The sequence below is a fragment of the Euprymna scolopes genome, chromosome 45 (genome assembly GCF_053919585.1).
Source record: "Euprymna scolopes isolate OS-2025 chromosome 45, ASM5391958v1, whole genome shotgun sequence".
Taxonomy (NCBI): domain Eukaryota; kingdom Metazoa; phylum Mollusca; class Cephalopoda; order Sepiida; family Sepiolidae; genus Euprymna; species Euprymna scolopes.
Window position 1 is genome coordinate 60273067 of NC_136526.1, and position 20260 is coordinate 60293326.

The window sequence follows — 20260 nt, forward strand, 5'->3', positions numbered from 1 at the left end:
CCTCTCTTTACAAACAAACTTGCTCTTTTGTCGGAGCTTGCAGGTGCTCCTTAGTTTCAGAATCATTTGAAGATGCCATACCACACACTTCACATGTGTTATGTGTCAGCGGTTTAGTCTTTAAACTTGAACTGGTTGAACATGTTTTACCACACACTTCACAAATCTTTATTTTTTCTAGTCTGTTATGATTTCAAATTGCTGGAAGATATTCCTCCAATATTATATTTTTATAGCAAAATGTATTTTGCAAACATTTCCAAAAGATAAGCTTCTGCAGTAGTGTTTATTTCTAAACTTCTTACTGAAAATTTTAAGCAAAGATGTATTCAAGAATAACATTAGTTTTCAATGTCTCCAAACATGTTTTTATAGCAAAATGCAACACATTTTCTGACAAGTTATTTTTTCCACTGTGTGTTCATCAACATATGTTCTTCAGTTTTTGTTTTATTTCTGCAAATTGATTCATCTTTGTTCTTTAATAGAAAATCAGTGATAATCTCAGTTCAGAAGAATAAAAATTGCCGTTCCCGTTTATTATGAGTTTATTGTCCACTGCAACTCTTACCTGTGAAGAAAAAAAATATACAAATTTTACATAAAAATATGCAATAAATCAAGCCACGAACTAATAATAAATAGCTGTTTCATCCAGCCAGCCTTATGCTATAAACTGAGGTCCCATTTTACCTCTTTGCCATTGTCTCATTTTCTAACGTTTTTTTTGGACATACATCAAAACTCATTTTAATCTTTGTGGTTGGCTTTTAATCATCAAAGTATACCTTTATATCATACTGATTCACTTAACTGTGATGGTGAGTTTATGTGATTGTTCGTATCTTTTCCATAAGAGCGTCTAACATCTCAAAACAGGGATATTCCATATACATTCATCTCTAAAAAATTATATGGTATCTTGTTATATCTTTTCGTTTTTTTTCTTTTTACGTATATAGGGCCTATTTTACTTTTTCCCTTTTATTACCTCGAGTGATTTGCCCTTGTACTGACTTCCTATGTACCTGAAGACTTCTCGTATCTTTCCAACGTCTGCATTTTTAACTTGTGTTGAGATTTACTATTTGATTCAAAACTGTTATTTGAAGCTTGTTTTAATTAAAGCCACACAACATCGCAAATCCCATCACTAATTTTTCTAAAGAAACTAACAACAACAATAAAAGTCTATTAAAACATTGGAGCACTAAAAATGTTTTATGTGATCACAGCACATTTATATGAACTCAACATCTGCAATTATATCAGAAATGGCATATAAACTCAAAATTTTGAATTATATCAGAAATCTTCCTCTCTTTACCTCTAAAAGGGCTTCAGATATCAGTCTAACTGATTCTCCCTTTGCTCTGTCTGACTAACCCGAACCCTCTCTCAATATATAAGGTATTCGCTTTCCTTATGACATCAAAGCATACCTTCTGATGTGAAATTCATTCACGTGGATTTTACATAATTCCACACGCATTTGGCAAAGAAAAACATTCCAAAATTCACATGGGGAGTTTTCTCTATTACTGAAGTAAAAAAGGAGAATGTCCTGAAACAGAGGCAGAGTCTGTTGAAAAAAAAGCGTCTACCTCACCAAAGGTGATGAGACCAGCAGAGACAGTGAAATCTCAACCCCACAAATAAAAAAATGCACCAACTGTAAGGGACCAAAATTTTGCACTAGATCAAGTCCCATAATTCCCTCTATAGACACCAAATCTGTGTCCGACTCAAATTGTCCAGTCAAAGCATATCTGATCATTTGAACTCTTCCAAAGGCAGGTGCCATTGTTTCAAATGTAGAGATAGATCCAATGATTCTACAACCAACACCAGAACATGCCCACTAAGGCCAGACCCCAAAGCAAAGTCGAGTACCACCTCCTTAAACTTCCTCTTGCATTCTCCAAGCAGGTTAGTCAATTTAAAATAATAATTTTAACCGTCAGAACCAAAGGAATACAAAGCATCAGCAGACAGGTTCGACCACTGCTAGCAGGCAATTCACCGAAACAGAAGGTAATGCAATTGACAGGAGGTAATTTAATAAAGTATCCAGAGCGATGTTAGAAATCTGAGGCTAGTTGAAAAGTGGCATCTCGGCTTGTAGAGGCTTCTGTACAATAGTAACTCTCCACTAGTGATGAAGCCCCCCCCTCATATGTTCACTCCTACTATATTCCAAATAAACTAGCAACAACAAAAAAAAAACAGCCGAGGCAAAGAAAATTCCAGAATTTATCAAAAACCTGGATTTATTTTTTCCTATATTAGACGATCTTTAAGTAAAAAGAAATAATTTAAAGCATTTCTCCTTACAAACACCCTGGATATCTTAGCACTAAGTGAGACTAACCTACACTTCTCCATTCTCTCTAACTACTTTAACATCCCACTCTGCCATAAGGACTCTGACAGACATATGCATGGGCTTGGAGACTATATTCGACACACCTTCCCATTGACTAGAGAAACAAAACTAGAATCGGATGATAAAGCCTTTATGTGCTTTAAACTTAAGATGCAATATAACACTAGTTACTTTTATTTTTTTACCGCTCTCCCTTGACCCAGGACTGTACCCTAATAAACAAAGTCACTGCATAGATACAACACTTTCCCTCGACACTAGCACACAAGTGCATATATTTGGTGATTCAATGTCCACCACGGCAACTGGAGTGGATTTTCTACTTAAACAGACGCAGCTGGAAGCAAACACACAGCTTCTCTATATCTCATTCCCTATCACAGATGGCTACATTTCCAACCCGTTTCCCAGACCAGCAAGAACAACACGCATCACTTCCTGAACTGTTTCTGATCACAGTTCCCGATGATTGTGCTACAAATGGCCACAACCCACTTAGGAACGTTGATCATGCAGTGATAATGGTTAAAATCGCCCTAAACTCTTGAGTCTCATTCCTCAAAACAACAAGATTTATAAAAAGGCTGACTAGGAAGCCAGCAGGGATCTCATCAGAGACGCACCATGGCGAAATATCTATGCATTTCCTGCTAAACAGTGCAAAAATGAGACCACTGAATGGTTCACAACGGCAATTGAAGCACGTTCCTCCATGGAAATTTTATAGCAAGCCCCACTCTCCCCAATGGCTTTCTTCTACTTGTGCAGCTGCCATTGCTCAAAGGCAGCATGCGTATTGCAGATTTAACCAACAGAGGTCCAGTTAAACCAGATAGAAGTATATAGAAGCCAGAAGTAGATGTAAGAAAGAAATAGAGAAAATTTACTGAAACCACCAAAAAACGCATTGAAGCACAGAAATTAGGAACCTGTGACTTCTGGAAAATATACAACAGTGTAGTAAATAATGGGCAATCAAAAATTATCCAACAAACATGAGGTTGTTTGCTCAGCAACCGAAAAGACTAACATGCTTGCCAGTCGGTTTGCCTCCAACCCCACTTTGGACCCTGCTAACAACCCCCTCGCTGACTTTCCTTTGCAGACAGACGCCACACTAGATGATCCGAAAATCACCTCTTCTAAGGTATATGCTATCATAAAAAATCTTGACACTTCAAAAGCATGTGGGCCTGATCTCATCCCGGATGTGCTATTAAAAAAGTGCTCCACCAAAGCTCCAGTTCTCTCCAAACTTTACAAATGCCTTAACGAATCTGGCTTTCCTATCTGCTGTAAAACTGCTTCTTTGGTATCAGTTTTCAAGAATTCTGGTGTAAGAACTGACCCATTAAATTATCGCCCAATTAGTAACCTTACAATTTTCGCTAAAATATTTGAGTCCATAATTAACCAAGCTCTAGTCCATCACCTTACAGATGCTAAACTTCTGACCAACCAACAATATGGATTTAGGCAAACCCGTTCCACAGCAGACATCCTACCTGTAATCTTTGAATGTATATAACATTCACTAGACAAAGCAGGAGAGGACAGAGCGATAGCTCTAGATATATCTAAGGCTTTTGACAGGTCTTCTCGGGAAAATCAGATCATACGGTATCACTGGAAGAATATTTGACATAATTAAATCCTTCTTAGAGAAGAGAAAAAAGCAATGGCCAAAGACTCTTTATCTGCAAGTAAATCTTTTAAACTGCTCAGCCTAACGTTCACGGGAAACATGAGTTGGAACAATTACATTGGGAGTATTGCCAGGATCGCTGCAAAGAAGGTAGGTTCTCTCTACTGTGCTAGAAAGCTATTAACGGCCAAAAGTATCCTGTACCTCTATAAGACCATGTATCGAGTATGTTGTCATATTTAGGCTGGTGCATCTGCTACTAGTCCCTCACTCTTAGACAAGGTTCAAAAGAGTCGCTAACCTGATAGTTCCTGAACTGTCATCTAATCTTCAGCCTCTGTCCCATCGACGAAATGTAGCATCCCTCTGCCTGTTCTACAAGTACTTTAATGGTGAATGCTCCAATGAACGGCAAGCAGTTGTACCCCCTCGATATAAATACTGCCGACAAACCCGACAAGCAGCTAATTCCCACCCCTTCACAGTAGAGATCGCTAGATGTAAGAAAGCCTTCTACTCTAGTAGTTTCTTCCCCAGAACTGCTAGACTTTGGAATTCCCTTCCAGGTTCCTACTTTTCCAACTGTACTTACATGCAGAACTTCAAGTGTAACATGAACCAACATCTTGCTGCCCAACTCCCCACATAGTACCCCTGTAGCTTATGACGCTAATAGTAGCCCCCTACATCAAAGTGGCAATGTGCCTTGTTTAGGGTGAAAATATAATAAAAAACAAAAAAACAAATGAATCTTCCTTTATTAGTATAAATATTTAACAAACTATTGTCCATCATGGGCGTTAGAAGAGCCTCAGACGACCCAGCAGCTACACATTGGTAAGTTATCTAATTATTTACAACAGATAAATTTAATAAAAATTCAATATTTGAAAGGGTGCTCGGTTTCTAATACAACATTCTAGTAAATCGATCCTCCAAATTGGAACAACTCAGTGATAAAAGGCACACCCTTAAAGAACTTTTCATTTATTAATTTGAGGGCAATAATATTATCCAATATATTTAGTATTACTTTCACTGGTCGCCATGTTTGTTTTTGTCCAAGGGTACATTCAATTTTTTCACGCTCTGAAAAATTGAATGGATGTTCGCACAAAATTTTATTTAAATGCGATATTCGTTTTAAGCATACTTGAAAACCTACTAAAAGTCGTCATTTTAAAGGAAAATGTTGGTAATCTTGATGATTCGCCTTCTTTGTTTACAAAGCCATTTGGCGGAAGTGACGTCCAACATAGTTTTAGCTACATATGACCAAAACCGTATAGAATGAACCTTTTTTTTATATAAATTTTATTCAAACAGTCTTTATTTGAACTTAATGGACTTTTCTTTTATTTATAAACTGTCTTATTCTTTTATCAAACAAAAATAGAACTTTTATAATGAAATATATATGATTGACTGTTTTCCAAACATCGAAATTTAAAAATTAAAGTTAGTTTTATTTAAAAAAAAAAAAAAAAGAATGACGAGGTGTTTACAAACTTTAATAGTCATCTACAAGAATTCCTCTGGCAGCGGCGAATCAAAGACAATTATTTTGGAAATATTATGTATTGGATACAATTTTTAATGATGTTTGATTAAAATACATGAACAATGAAAAAAAAACTTTTTCTTTAAAGAAATTTTAAAATCTTATGTTATAAAAGATCAAGAAAGTCTATTTTTTATGCAAAAATTTGTTAAAAAGTTCAAATAAACAAAGATAATTATTTGGGGAATATCAAGTTTCTTTCCAACTCCTCCAAAAACTTTAAAACGATGACTTTTGAAGGTTTTCGGGTGTGCTGGAAACGAATATCACATTTAAATTTGGGGCAGATAAGTAGTTTTCATGATATGAAGAAATTACTTTTTCAAAACAGGATCACTTTCCGATATAAATTTAACGGAAAATGAGCACCCACTTTCTGACCACCTAGTTATTTCTTCATATCATACAGAAATTTAACTGAGACATTCGTTTTCGGCACACCTGAAAACCAGCGCTGTTTTTTTTTGTTTTTTTTTTGACTAAGAGATTCGTTCATTTTTTTCATCTCATAATTTAGGACGCTAATTATGCTGGCAGTAAGTTTACAAAAACACTTTTGTTTTTCGTTTTTTCATTATAGAATTTGTATAGTTGCTAACAGGTGCTTGTGCAGTTTAATATTTCACAGAAGTTCTGTTTACATTAGGGGGCGGTGGAGGGGCGGGTGATAAAAACAAAACAAAATGTTAGCGATTGTGAATGACCACACATTTGCATTAATTTAAAGACAAAAAACATTAATATAAAACCAGTCATAAATTGATTTAAAAAATCTATTTTTTCTTTAGAGTTTATAGATTTCATTGAAAATAAATATTGATATATTTTTAAAAATAAAGGCCTGAATTTCAAAACCAAAATTTTATAAAGTCTGGATTTATTACACTACTGGTCCACCATACATTAAAAGAAAAAAAGATGTGTGGTTTCACTGGTTTAGTAGTGGTTTGTTCAAATGTTAGTTTTTTTTTTTTTTTTTTTTTTTTTTTTTACAATGTGAACTCCGTAAAACAATGTCTAAACTCCATTTAAACATATTTTTTTATAATAATATAATCTTTGGATTATAAAATGCAATATTCTAATTGAAGAGAATGTGATTTTTTTCGATCAATTCTTTTTACATTACAAATAATATCGTAAAAAGTCATGAAATTACTTACATTTTTGGTCCAGTTTTTTTTTTTTCTTTTCAATGATTTGATTTAAAGAATGAAAGAAATTTTCGATATTTTGATAAAAAATAATTGCTTTTAAAGAAAGAAATTAATAAAATTTAACATTAAAAAAAATATCTTTTTCGTTAACAAGTTTTTTCAAATAAGTCACGTCGTCGGAATAACTAAACAAAAAAAAGAGCGACAATCAAGGGAGGTAATTTTATCCTCAAAATACATTTTCTTCTTTCGTAATCCAGGGCGTTATGAAATTATCATGTTAAAAGTAGAATATTTTATTTCTATAATTTTTATCAAAGTTTAAATTTTAAATGTTTCAAAAAGAAAAAAACAGAAATCAAGTACAATTTTTTTTTTTTTTTGGTCGAAAATCATTAAACAAAACTAAAATATTAAAAAAATATTTTTGAATCAATAAAACTAAAATAAAACTGTGTTTTCAGATATATTTTTTTAATTTATGAAAACTCGTCCCCGGAGAACCCGACCCCGGAAAACTCGTCCCCTTTTGCTAGGTAGGAAAACTGGCCCCTTATTGAATAAATATCGATTAAAACCCCATTTTATGACCGTTCTTGAAGAATATATTGTCTCTAAACGACAATACACATCCGATAGTATTTAAAAAAAAAAAATTCTTACTTGTTTATTGTTGTTTTAAAAAAATTAAATTAATTTTTTTAAGTTTTCGTTTACTACCTAGCTTTGAAAGTTTTCGGTGGTTAAACTTATTTTAAAGAGTTTATTTAGTTTAAAAGAAATAACAAGTAATGTCGCACTCGAAACGTGGATTTGGATCCTGCATAAACCGTGTTTTTATTTAATGATTGCTCCTACAAAGCACATGCGCAAAAGGTTTTCTTTGGTTTATTTAATCACGAAAACTTTTTTGAAGGTACTATTTGAGACCAAAAAAGGGAGGGGGCAAAATCATTATTTGAATATGTATGAAAAAAAATTTAACAAAAAAATAATATTTAGTGGAGAAAATAATAAAAAATTAAAATAAAATGAAATAAAAATAAAATAAAAACAAGCACTAAATAAAAGTATGAATCAAATTTACCCAAAGAAAAACATTTTTTAAAATAAATACACGCGCGATTAAAAATAAAGTCTGAGATATTATTGGAATTTATGTATGTTGCTGCTCATGCTTAAAAGGCTCTGTGGACTGTCTGGCATTGATCTCCTTCCCCACCCCCTTAGGGGTCACGTAAACCAACCTATAAAAACCGTGGGAGATTAGGCGCCAGGGCTCTTTTCGCCTTTTTGTTTCAACCCTAACTGGACAGTGGTTCTTCGTGCATAGCCCCCGAAGGCAGTCACTGAAGCCCTTCTACTTCACGTTCCCAATTGAATATTTTATTCTTTCCATGCCAAGACGGTCGTACGAAGTAAACCAATTATACGACGAAATAGAACAGTTAACTGTCCACATGAAAAGAGCCGGATTTGAGTGATAGTAGAATTCTTCGTTTATATGCAATCATGGAATGTTCCTATTTACTATGCCTCCCCACGGGACAGAGTTAGACACCAGGGTCGTTTTTTAACGTGGAGAAAAAAGAACAAAAATAAAAAAAAATGTCTCAGTCGTGAAGGATTTCTCCTCCACTGATAGAGAACAAGAAATTGAAGTGCAGCATCTGAAGAACAGATGGTGTTTATTTGCTCCCCCACTGAGCAAATTAGGCACAAGGCCGTTTTTAATGTGAGGTAAAAACCAGCTCCCCTAAAAGTAGGCAAAAAGGGGTCACTCTGGTTACCAAAAATAATAATTGTCCCAGTATAGAGGGTTTCCCCTCCATTGACTGGTACAAATTATCTTCAGTGCAGCATCTGTCGGAACAGATGGTATTTATTTGCTCCCCCACTGAGCAAATTAGGCACAAGGCCGTTTTTAATGTGAGGTAAAAACCAGCTCCCCTAAAAGGGGTCACTCTGGTTACCAAAAATAATAATTGTCCCAGTATAGAGGGTTTCCCCTCCATTGACTGGTACAAATTATCTTAAGTGTAGTATCTGCCGGAACAGATACTACACTTTGAGATATTAAATCTTTTATTCATGTTAAAAAAATACAGAAAAAAAATCAACGATGAACAAAAAACTTAAGCACATGGCCAACTCAAAAGGGGGGATTTTGGGGGTCGTTGGTCATCCTTGTCACTCCAGAACTAAACAAAGTCAAAAGTTTCTCCCAGCTAGTATCTTCTTTCACCATAATACCGCATTCACCCTTTCATATTGGGGGACGTCCTAGTAACTCCCAATTTTTAAAACATTTTTTATTGACGTGTAAAAACAAAAAAGATAACAATAAAATGGTAACAATAATTCATTTGTGTCGAGGGAGGGGGAAGAAAAAAAACAAAAGGTGATTAGTAGGACCCTCCCAACCCCGTCTAGTTGATAGACTGCCCGTTCCACTAGGTTTGTAAAAGGAACCTCGCTTCTGCGGGTCAGTCTCTAGGTGGGGATGCCCTCTAGATGGGGGTGAATGGAGAAAAGAAAATTTTGTGGGTAAGGGATGGAGGTTAGTTTGTATTTCTTTTTCTCCAAGATGGGTAAAATTTAGAGGAAGGGGTGAAAACAAAAATTGCAGGTAAGAGGGGATGGGGATCTTGGAGGCTTCCTAATCGGGGAGGGATGGAACACACACTCAGCTAGCTGAGAGACTACTTGTTTAATTTAACTTTACAGAACTGCGCGTTCCACACTTAGGCGGGGAACACGTATTCAAATTTGGCTCCTCTTCGTACACACAGACTTGCCACATGTATCCATCTTCTGTCAAATGCCGCGCGATGCAGCCTTCTTCTATCACATCTGATCTTCACCCGTAGTTGGTGTTTAAAGAACGCGATCAGATCTTGATCAGAAAAAGACAACACCCCCCGGCAACCTTGCAGACGCGACGTCCAAATCACCATTCTCGCCACGGCCAGAATCGTAACGTAGACCATTTGTCTTTCCCGGTCCCACGGCGGCCTCACGTTGTCCACAACATTGGATACAGTAATTGGGCGAGGATGCTCAGGATCGATGCGAGCCGTCACCCCACTGACATACGACCAGTACCGGCGGAGTTCGCGGCAATCGAAGAAAGCGTGATCTGTAGTTTCCACAGCCGTTGTCCCACAACGGGGACAATCAGGCGACTCCAGAAACCCAGAACTGCATTGTATGTTGTTGAGTGGAAGTGCATTTCGGGCCAATCGCCAGGTCAGAGAGAACTCCGAATTGTTCAGATGACTCGAACCTGGCGCCCAGCTCCACGCGGAGCGGATCTCACTCTGCTGCCACCCCAAACGCGCGTATAGCGGGTCGTCAGCGGCCCCCTTCACTAGATCCCTGTGGAGTTCCCTACGGGTAGCAGTCACAGGGTCACTGGACCTTGGTAGTCGTTTTAGCGCGGCTCGGCACTCTTTCATGTAGGCAGATTCTCCCCGCGGCCTGCGACGGCTCTCGATGGAAGGGTCGAGAACGAGGTCGGGGAAGGCGGTAGTAACCACGGGGTGCCACGGTTGGTCCTCCTGCATATAGTGGCTCAGGAAGGCCAGCCTCTCAGCATCTCGATGACACTTCAAGTCCGGCATTCCCAAGCCTCCCTCACACGGACGTTGAATACAGACCTGTCTGCTCACCCAGTGTCTTCCTCTGTCCCAAAGGAGCGAGGACAAGAGTTCGACAAGAGCTTTTAGGTGTTGTGCAGGCAGGGGAAGTACGGCCAGTCGGTAAAGGATGAGAGGAAAGACGTAAGTGGCGCACGCCTCAGCTCTACCCTTTAAGGAAAGTTTCCTAGGAAGCCACGAATTGACTGCAGCCTCCACCTTTGACCGTACCTCCAACCAATTCTTGTCAAGCTGGAGACCCGGTCCGAACCACACGCCGAGGATTCGGACCGGGCCATCTGTCCAGCTGAAGGGCGCAGGGAGGTTTGCGTTGCCACTCCATGCGCCCAACCGCAGTCCTACGGACTTGTTGCGGTTTATCTTGGCCCCTGTAATTCTTTCGTACTGTGTGAGTGCCTCCGACACGACCTCAATGTCTCTGAAGCCCGACACGAAGATCGTGACATCATCGGCGAACGCGGATACCTTGGCAGCTGAGCCGCCAGGCAGAGCCATTCCGCGCAGGGCCGAATTTGCCTCCCCATGTCTCAGCTTGCGGAGAAGAGGCTCCAAAGCCAGGACATAAAGCAGGGGCGACAGTGGACAACTCTGACGAACCGACCGAGAGATAACAAAGGGTTTCGAGCGCTTTCCGTTGACTTGCACGACAGCCATGGGCTGTCGATACATTATGGAGATCCACTTGCAAAAGTCCGGTTTAAAACCGGCGGCCTCTAAGACAGATGCCAGGAAACGATGGTCGACCCTATCGAAAGCTTTGGACTGATCTAAGTTTATCAGCGCGGCTTCCGTGTCGTCATCTATTCCCCCCTCTAGGATCATGCGGATCAGGTGCAAGTTGTTCTGAATCGATCTCCCCTTCACAGCGTAGTTCTGTTCCGGTTCAACCAACTCGTCGATAACAACCTGCAGCCGATTCGACAGGACCTTGGCCAAAATCTTCAACTCTGTGTTTAGCAGAGTTATGGGCCTGTAGTCGTCTAACTCTTCCCCTCCATGCCCGTCACCTTTCTTCAGCAATGTGATCACTCCCTTGGTCACCTGCCCTGGGATGGATCCCTGAGCAAACCAATGGTTGAACATATCCGTCAGAAGAGGCAGAAACATGGGCGACAGCCTCAAGTACAGTTCGTATGGCAGACCATCAAGTCCTGGCGATCTGTCACAGCTGACCTGCTTCAGCGCAGTAAAGACCTCCTGCTCCGTCACCCGGCCCTCGCAACCAGCCGCTCTAGCCGCCTCGAGGCGGGGAGAGTCGGCCAAATAGTCGCTAAACTCAAGGACCGGAAGATCGGGCTGCTGCGTAAAACACTCCTCGAAATGTTCTCGAAACCCCTCGCAGATCTCCCGAGTCGATTCCAGGGTGCGTCCATTCGGATGTTTGATTTTTGCAATGTATTTGTCCGAGCCACGCCTAGAAACCTCACGGCGCACGTCTGCATCAGAATTGACTGCTTCGTTGCCTATCTTTCTAAGCCTAGCTCTAACTACTTGGCCTTCGTAATGCTCGCTAGTCTCGCGTAGAAGGTCTTGCTTAGCTAGTTCCTGACTAACCCTATCACCCTCCCCCGTAGCCTGGGCTAGTTTCTGCTCTAGCTTCTTCTTCGTCTTGGCCTTATCTAGTGCGAGGCGCTGGGCATACTTAACGGAGAAGCTTCTGATCTTGGCTTTGAGACCTAACCACCACTTACTCCCGGTAACCGCCCCCACTAGTGCCTTTTTAATCAATTCTCTTAACTGATCTTGGAAGTCTTGTATCTCCAGAAGGGAGGTGTTTAACTTCCAGTACCCCGCTAACTTAGGCCTATTTCCTAGCTTCAGCCGGGCCATAACTAATTTATGGTCCGTCTGGCCTAGCCAAGTGAACGTGGGACAAGATAAGAAATCTACTTCGCCTCTCCTAACTAACATCCTGTCCAAATAAATATTTGGATAGGAGGAAACACTATTGGTCCACGTCCACATCTCCCGCCCTGGATGCTCGAACCGAAACCTGTCGACCAGACCGCATCTAGCCATCAGATCAGCCAGGCTGGACTCGCACCTCTCCGATCCTCTAGCTCCGCCTCCTACCTTATCTATGTCGGGGTCTAAGATGGAATTCCAATCCCCCATTAGCACTACCCGCTTCCGACAATCTACAAACGCGTCAAGCTGACTGAAGAATGAGACCCTCTCACGAGCGGTGCTGGGCGCATGAACCGCAATCACCCGAAACACAGAATCTTTTACGGCAACATCGGCCACAACCAGCCTACCCACCGCATCTCTATGGACAACGTCGACCGTCGCCGACAGGGTACGTTTAACCAGCACGGAAACTCCCTTCCCCCGCGGGCTGCCATATGCTGAGAAAACCTCAAAGTCTCGGGCCAGCACCTGACAGTCCACAGAGGAAACGAAATGCGTCTCCTGAATTGCAGCGACATCCACTCCCAGGGACAAGAGGTCGTGCCGGAGGCGAGCCGCCCGGCCCGATGATCTCAAGCCCCTCGCATTCAGACTAGCCAAATTCAAAGCCATGGTACCTACCTTAAGGTGTGTTACACTCAGCTCCGAAGTCAGCCGGGGAAAGGACACCGACGTTGTGTGCAATGCTCAAGGTGGTCAGGATTTTCATGTCCTGACCTTCTCTCACAATGCCGCCGACATCCAAAGGGTAAGTCAATTTAAGGGCCCTATAGAGTGACGGATGGACCAACACTGGGACCCTTCCCTTGCATTGTTTTGCGAGTTCCTCAAGGGAAGGGTCATTTTTCCTAATCAGTTCAATTCCCGGACCAGCCCCTTCCGCGGCTTCCAGCATTGTCCACACGTTGGTTTTGCAGGCCTCAGGAAGCCTGACGAAAGTTGTTAGCCGTGGGGTGTCCGGGAAATTAGAGGGGACATTAACGTCTTTTCCCCCTATCTGTTGGAAGTCCAGCAGAGGTTTTAAATTTTTTCTCTGCCGGTGTGGTACGCCCATTGCCACAGACAGGGGGTCTACAGAACAAAGTTCCTCTCTCGTTTCGAGGGCAAGAGTCCCTGTTGGAGTGAGTCCGTAAGTGGGAGAATCTGAAGGGTCTCTCCCCCTCCCGGGTTCATTCTTTTCTTTCTGGGATGGCGGCTCAATTTGCATTGGTGTGGGGACGAGTGTCTGTGTGGTGTCTGGTGTTGGTGTTGGTGCGGTGTCTGGTGTTGGTGTGATGTCTGGTGTTGGTGTTGGTGCGGTGTCTGGTGTTGGTGTTGGTGCAGTGTCTGGTGTTGGTGTTGGTGCAGTGTCTGGTGTTGGTGCAGTGTCTGGTGTTGGTGCGGTGTCTGATGTTGGTGTTGGTGTTAGTGCGGTGTCTAGTGTTGGTGCAGTATGTGGTATGGGGGTGGAAGTGGGTTGTGTTGTTGTTAGAGGTGGTGTATGCTCACAGGGAGTGGGGGCTGCCTTTTCTTCCCCTTTCCTTTTCTTTTTTATTCTTTTGAATGAACCGGGGAGTGGTGAGGTTGAGTTCCTCTCCCTCTCACTAGCAGATTCATCCTCAGAGGAGCAGTGTTTTCTTCGCTTGATCCCCGTCTCAATTGGTGTGGGGACCGTTGGTTGTTGCTGCTCCTCTAATTGTTGTTTCTCCGGTTGATGCTGTTGCTTTTCTGGTTGCTGCAGCCGTTTTTGTTGCTGCTGTTCTGGCTGTTGCTGCTGCTGCTGTTTTTGTTGTTGCTGCTGTTTTCGTGGCATTGGTTGTGGAATTGGCCGCGGCAGCTGATGTTGTTGCTGCGGCTGGTTCAACGGCTGGTTTGGCTGCTGCTGCTGTGTCTGCTGCCATGGCTGTTGCTGCGGCTGTTGTGGAGGCTGCTGTTGTTGTTGCTGCCTCGGTTGTTGGGTTGGTTGTGGGACGGTGGCAGATGGGATTGTGGGCTTCCGTTTCTGCCTCATTACCGTGATCCATTCCTCCCCTTTGGGCTCCTGCACAGTTTTGGGTTTCCTCGGTGCTGGGGTTGGTGCTCTGGTTGCAGGAGTTGTGACAGCCTGTTTGGACACTGGTGCTGTTTCAGAGGTTGGGACCGCCTTTAGTGTCACTTGAGTAGGATTTGACCTTTGAGGGCAGCTCTTGGCCATGTGACCCTGTTTTTGGCAGAACCAGCAGTGCGGACGACGCCCCTCCACTACTACTGTCATAGTTGCCTCCTTAAATGTCAGCTGTGCTGGTATCGCCTGGAAGCCTTCTTTCTTTAGCCTCATGGCCACAGTGTAGCTGCCCAAGTGCATGCCGGTTTTCGACCGCACTGGGGTTATTTTTTCCACCTCGCCGAACTGTGTGAAGAAGGATCCCAGGATTTCTGCTGATATTTGCATAGGTACATTGAATACCTGCACCCGGGTCCTTGTCCTGCCCTGGTATTCGGGCTTTAGTTTTGTTCTCCCATACTTAATTTCCTGTAGGGAGAGTCTCTCCGCATCTTCCTTGGTGGGTAGGAGGATGTCCCACATGGCGTAGCTCCTCTGGTACAGGTATAATACCGGGATGTTTAGCTTGTGTAGGAGCCCTGCCATGTCTTCCTTTTTCATCCCTAGGAGGCGGTTTTCCGGCATATCCGAGATGATGAGGGAGAGCACTCTGTCTTCGATTGCCTCCCAAGCGCCTGGCACTGGTTTAATTTCTGCCCCCTCTATGTATTGTCTGTACTTGGTCAAGTACAAGTCTCTATACTCTTGAGGGGACAGTTGCTTCTCTACAGTCTTCCCCCATGCCGACCCTCTTGTTGGTGTTGGATCTTTGGTGAGGTTGGACTGTTTTTGCTGTTCCTTGGCAGAAGGGTTGCTATTTTGAGGCGCATTTCCCTTTCCGCTTTCCTTTGGGACCGACTCTCCCTGCTCTATACTTCTTCCAGGAAATACTTCCCTTTTTGGGGAGTCGGCCTCCTGGGGAGCATTGTCCTCTTTATTGTCCTTGGGAGCTTTTGCCCCTTTTGTTTTGGGGAGGTCTAGGCTGTATGCCCCCTCGTTTTCTTGATTTGCTCCCCTTTTGGGGCAGTAGCCCTCCTGGGGAGCACTGTCTCTCTTATCGTCCTTTGGAGCTACTGCCTCTTGATTTTTGTAGTCAGAGCGGGATGCCCTGTCCAACATTGTTTTTTCTCCCCTTTGTGGGGAGTCGCCCTCTTGGGGAGCACTGCCTCCCTTATCGTCCTTTGGGGCTACTGCCTCTTGATTTTTGTTGCCGGAACGGGATGCCCCGTCCAACATTGTTTTTTCTCCCCTTTTTGGGGAGTCGCCCTCTTGGGGAGCTGCTGGTGAGTTTTCTCCCTTCTGAGGGGCGTCCTTTGGTTTAGTGTCCGGGCGGTATGCCCCGTTGCTTTTTGCTTCCCCTGTTGGGGAGCCGTCCTCTTGGGGAGCAGTTTTTCTTGTTGTAGCCTCCTGGCTGGGGGTATCTGTATTGGTGGTCCCCGGGCTGGGGGTGTCCATTTTTGAAAAAAGCTCTCTCTTCCCTGTATAAATTCACCAAAATGAGTGACGTGGAGTCGGCGTCCAAATTGGGAGCCGACTTTGGCGCCAAAAAGAAGTGGCGCCAAAGGCGGCAAGAGGGGAGATAGAACTGAGAGAGGGAGTGGGAAGTTAGTGGAGGGAAGAGAGAAAGTGTTTCCGACCCTCCCTCGCGGGAAGGTCGTAAATTATCAGCTCGGATCCCCCCCGTGGGGGAGGGGGGAGAGCAGAGAAAGAAAGACAAAGTGGGGGTGCGGACAGAACGCTACCCAACAAGCTCTCCGGGCACGAGAATGTGTCGCCAGAACAAGACTGCCTATCGCTGTGTATGTATCAGAGAAGATACTACACTTTGATCTTGTCCCGAAGGCCAAGTAAAAAACGGAAGACAATTCCACAGGCATGCAGTTCTAAGAAGGAAGCTTTGTTCATGGAATCTACGTTTATGTTTAGGCACAGATAAAGAGTGAGGGGAAATATTGATAGTGTTTTCAGCTAGACGAGTGTTTCTTGTGAAAGGTTGGCGAGGGAGGACCATGGGCTGAAGCTCAGTCGAACACTTTCCACAAAAATAATGATACATCAGAGACAAACTCACAACCTCTCTTTTGTGAGATAGTGGTTGCAGGGAAGAGAAAAGGGCATCTCCTACGAGGCTACAAAGTCTATTTTGAACTCTATCAAGGCAGGACAAGTCCTTTCTAGCAGCTCTTGCCCAGATGTGGCAACAGTATTCCATCCTTGGACGTATCTGGCTCTTATATAGATAGAGAATTGCATCAGCAGTAAGATATCTACCGGATCAATAGAAAGATCCCACCATTTTTCCAGCGGCCTTGGCAACAGATTTGATGTACGTGTTCCATTTAAGATCAGGAGTAATGGTCAAGCCCAGAAGCTTGTCAAAACTTGAGGCCTCCTGAAGACGAGAGCCATTCATTTCAATTGATGCCAGATGTGGATCAGAATGTTGATGATGTAAAGAGAGAAGCTTGGTTTTAGATGCATTAAAAGTAACCAGCCACTCCTTTCCCCATTGTACTACGTTCTCAAGATCAGAGGAGAGAATCGGAGAGAACTTGGTCATTTACTGTCTTAGATGTGCTACCATAAATGGTAGTGTCGTCAGCATAAATGCATAAAAATGATGTTAGGATGTGATTTGGAAGATCATTAATGTAGATCAAGAAAAGAGTTGGGCTCAGGTTGGACCCCTGAGGGACACCAGCATTAATACTGTGAGCTTCTAATTTGTGCCCCTCAACTACTACTCTTATGAACCTATCAGAAAGAAATGATTTAATAATTGAGAAGACATTTCCAGCTATACCATAGCTGGAGATCTTGTGAAGTAAACCTTTATGCCATTCTTATCAAAGGCCTTTGATATGTCAAGAGCAATTGCCCTACAAAGGTTGCCTCCGTCGAGAGATTTGCTAATCCTATTAGATATAACTGTAAGCACATCTGCTGTAGATCTAGCAGAACGGAAACCATATTGCGTGTCACTAAGAAGGTTATTTTTGTTGAGATGGTTGATTACTTCTGTATTTAACACAGATTCCAGCAACTTACTCAGGAGACTTATTGGCCTGTACTGAGAGGGAGATGAGCGATCACCTGAATTCTTAAATACAGGGCATAATGATGAAATTTTCCAGGGTGATGGGAAGCTATTTTCCTTAAAACAACGTTTAAACAGTTTTGTAAGTATGGGCGCTAGTTCAGGTTGAAGTTTTTTTTAGTACTATAATTGGAATACCATCAGGGCCAGTTGCTTTACTGGAATCAAGGTTTTTGATTAGCTTGGCAACATCACATACAGATATTTGTATATCACATAGCATGTTTTCTGATACAGGAGGAAATATTGGGAGTTGGCGGCCTTGGTCGCAAACGGTAGGATTAGCTACAAAGTTCTTGGCAAAGAGTTTGGCTTTGTCTGATGCTGACAAGATTACCTCAGGTCCATTGATGATAGTTGGGATAGAGCACACGCTTCTGTTCAGGATTCTGTTTGCTATTTGCCAAAACTGATGGGAACCAAGCCACTGCTCAGCTACTTTGGACTTAACGGATTGAGCATATAACTCTTTGTGTTCTTTATTACTTTCTTACAATGGTTGCTGGCAATTCTGAAAGCGCCTTTAGTTTCCATACATCTATTACGTTGGAAGCAGTGGAAAAAGTGATTTCTGTGCGCAATAGCAGCAGCACATTCTGGGGAGAAACAGGGCTGGCTGTTAGCTTTTTACTGGAACTTTTTCGAGGGTATGAAACAGTCTATATCTACAATTAACCATTCCGTCAGGTCTGATACTATAGAGAACACATCCTTTTTAAACATGGAACGCAGATGTAGATCCGATATAAATGTACGGAAGCTATCCCAGTCAGCCATAGTGTATCGATATACTGTACGATGGAGAGGTACGTCTGGGGACTTATTACATTTCATTTTTATCTTAATTGATATAACAGAGTGGTTGGAAGATCCAAGAGGAGACTGAACAGAAACTGAACATAGTTCAGGGCAAGTTGTGAGAAAAAAGGTCTAGTAGGCTTTCATACTGGCCGTCATTGTCGGGCAGACGGGTGGGTTCATGAACAATCTAGTGAGGTCATAATCAATGGAGAGATCATGACAGAACCTCCCCCATCATCGGTCTTGTTTGAGTGGGTCAACCATTCGACGTTGTGAACATTGAAGTCTCCACATACGTGAATGTTAGCTGAAAGATAAGCAGATAGGACTTGGTAAACAGGCAAAGTTTAGTTCATATGGCCACAAAATTTGTGTGTGTGCAGCTGAGGTAATCTTAATGCAGTTGTACACATGTACAACTGGGTTTTGCAGTTGTGGCTACGTGCCGTTATTCTGTTTGAGTGGTCTTGGTGTGAAGGTGTCGGGGCTACGATAAACGTATAAAGTAAGAATATTTGATAAATTGATATTTTGTGAGTTGGGCAGAACTGTTTCTAATCTCCATTTCACAGCCATTTTTAAGGGAGATGACTCTGCATGTTTTGTCTGTTACAGTGATGTGTTTTTATTTTGTTTTATTTTTAACGTCATATTTAATTATGGTTTGGCATTGAACATGCTCAAAAATAACATAACTGTATAATAATTTTTGTAATTTACAATTCCCACTCACATAAAATAATTCATTAGATAGATTTTCTCAAAACAAGACACATTATTCGTTAGCAGCGGCTAGGTGAAATGGAAGTCCAAGATAATATATTCACTTTTCGACAAACGTATCCCCACAAAAACAACTCTCTTTATATTCAAGAACTCAGTTTAAATAAAGTTGTTTTTTAGTTCAGTGGTAATCTCTAGTCATCTTAATGGAACTCATGAACATAATGCCAGAGATGATTAACGCTAAAAATTGATAATCACAATATAAGCAAAATCATATTATCTTATCAACACCAAAAATTATTAATGGAAATGCCAAGGCCATATTTATTAACAAAACTTTTATTCTTTTATGTGCGAACAAATTGACTACACCTACAGACATGGTAAAAATCTTTTTTAAAACGTTAATGGCTAGGTGTGTCAGAATTTTTGACACCCTTAACACGAAACTACGAATAAAATATACAAAACTCGTAATTTGTCTTTTTAAAGTGGTTTTAATAAATCACCCCATAAAGTAGAAATAAAATATATTAAATCAAAAACTCATGTATTTCTTTAAGAAAATAAAAAAAATGGAACATTGGTCGAGTGGAGTTTGCTTAAATGGCAAGAACTAATAAGTGAAATACGACCATTTTTCAAGGTGGCCCATTTGACGAACATTATTTTACAGCAAACACATGTCAGAAATATAGAGGGGAGATTAATTTCTGGCGCTTTTATGCCAGCGAAGTCCTCAGCTGGAGGAAAGGGAGACGTTTGTCTCCCTTTCTTCCAGCTGTGACCATCTGATATTGCGGTATTTTAAATCCTTGCTTAAAAATTATTTTATTTAAACAGTACTGAATATAAATAGTAATATGGATAAATTCTTAACAATGAAGAATGGAAGTACCCATTGATTAGTATTTTTATAGGTAAGTGATTTTTTGCAATTTATATATATTTATTATATTCGAAGTAATTAAAATTTGATTTTCTTGAAATCTGTTTTAAAGAAAACCGAATTAAAAAACAAATATATATTTTGCTATTAAACCTTTTAATATTTTAAAATTTGGTCTTTGCTCCTTTTATTGAAAAAAAATAGGGGTTAACTCACATTTTTCAAGTAGTTATAAGTTTTGAAAGATAATAAGTCTAATTATTCAAGTTTTTATCACGCATTTTTAATGGCGACTTCTGACACTGCTAGTAAATAAGAAACTGACATGTATTATTTCTATTTTTGTTTAGTATTAGTTAACATTAA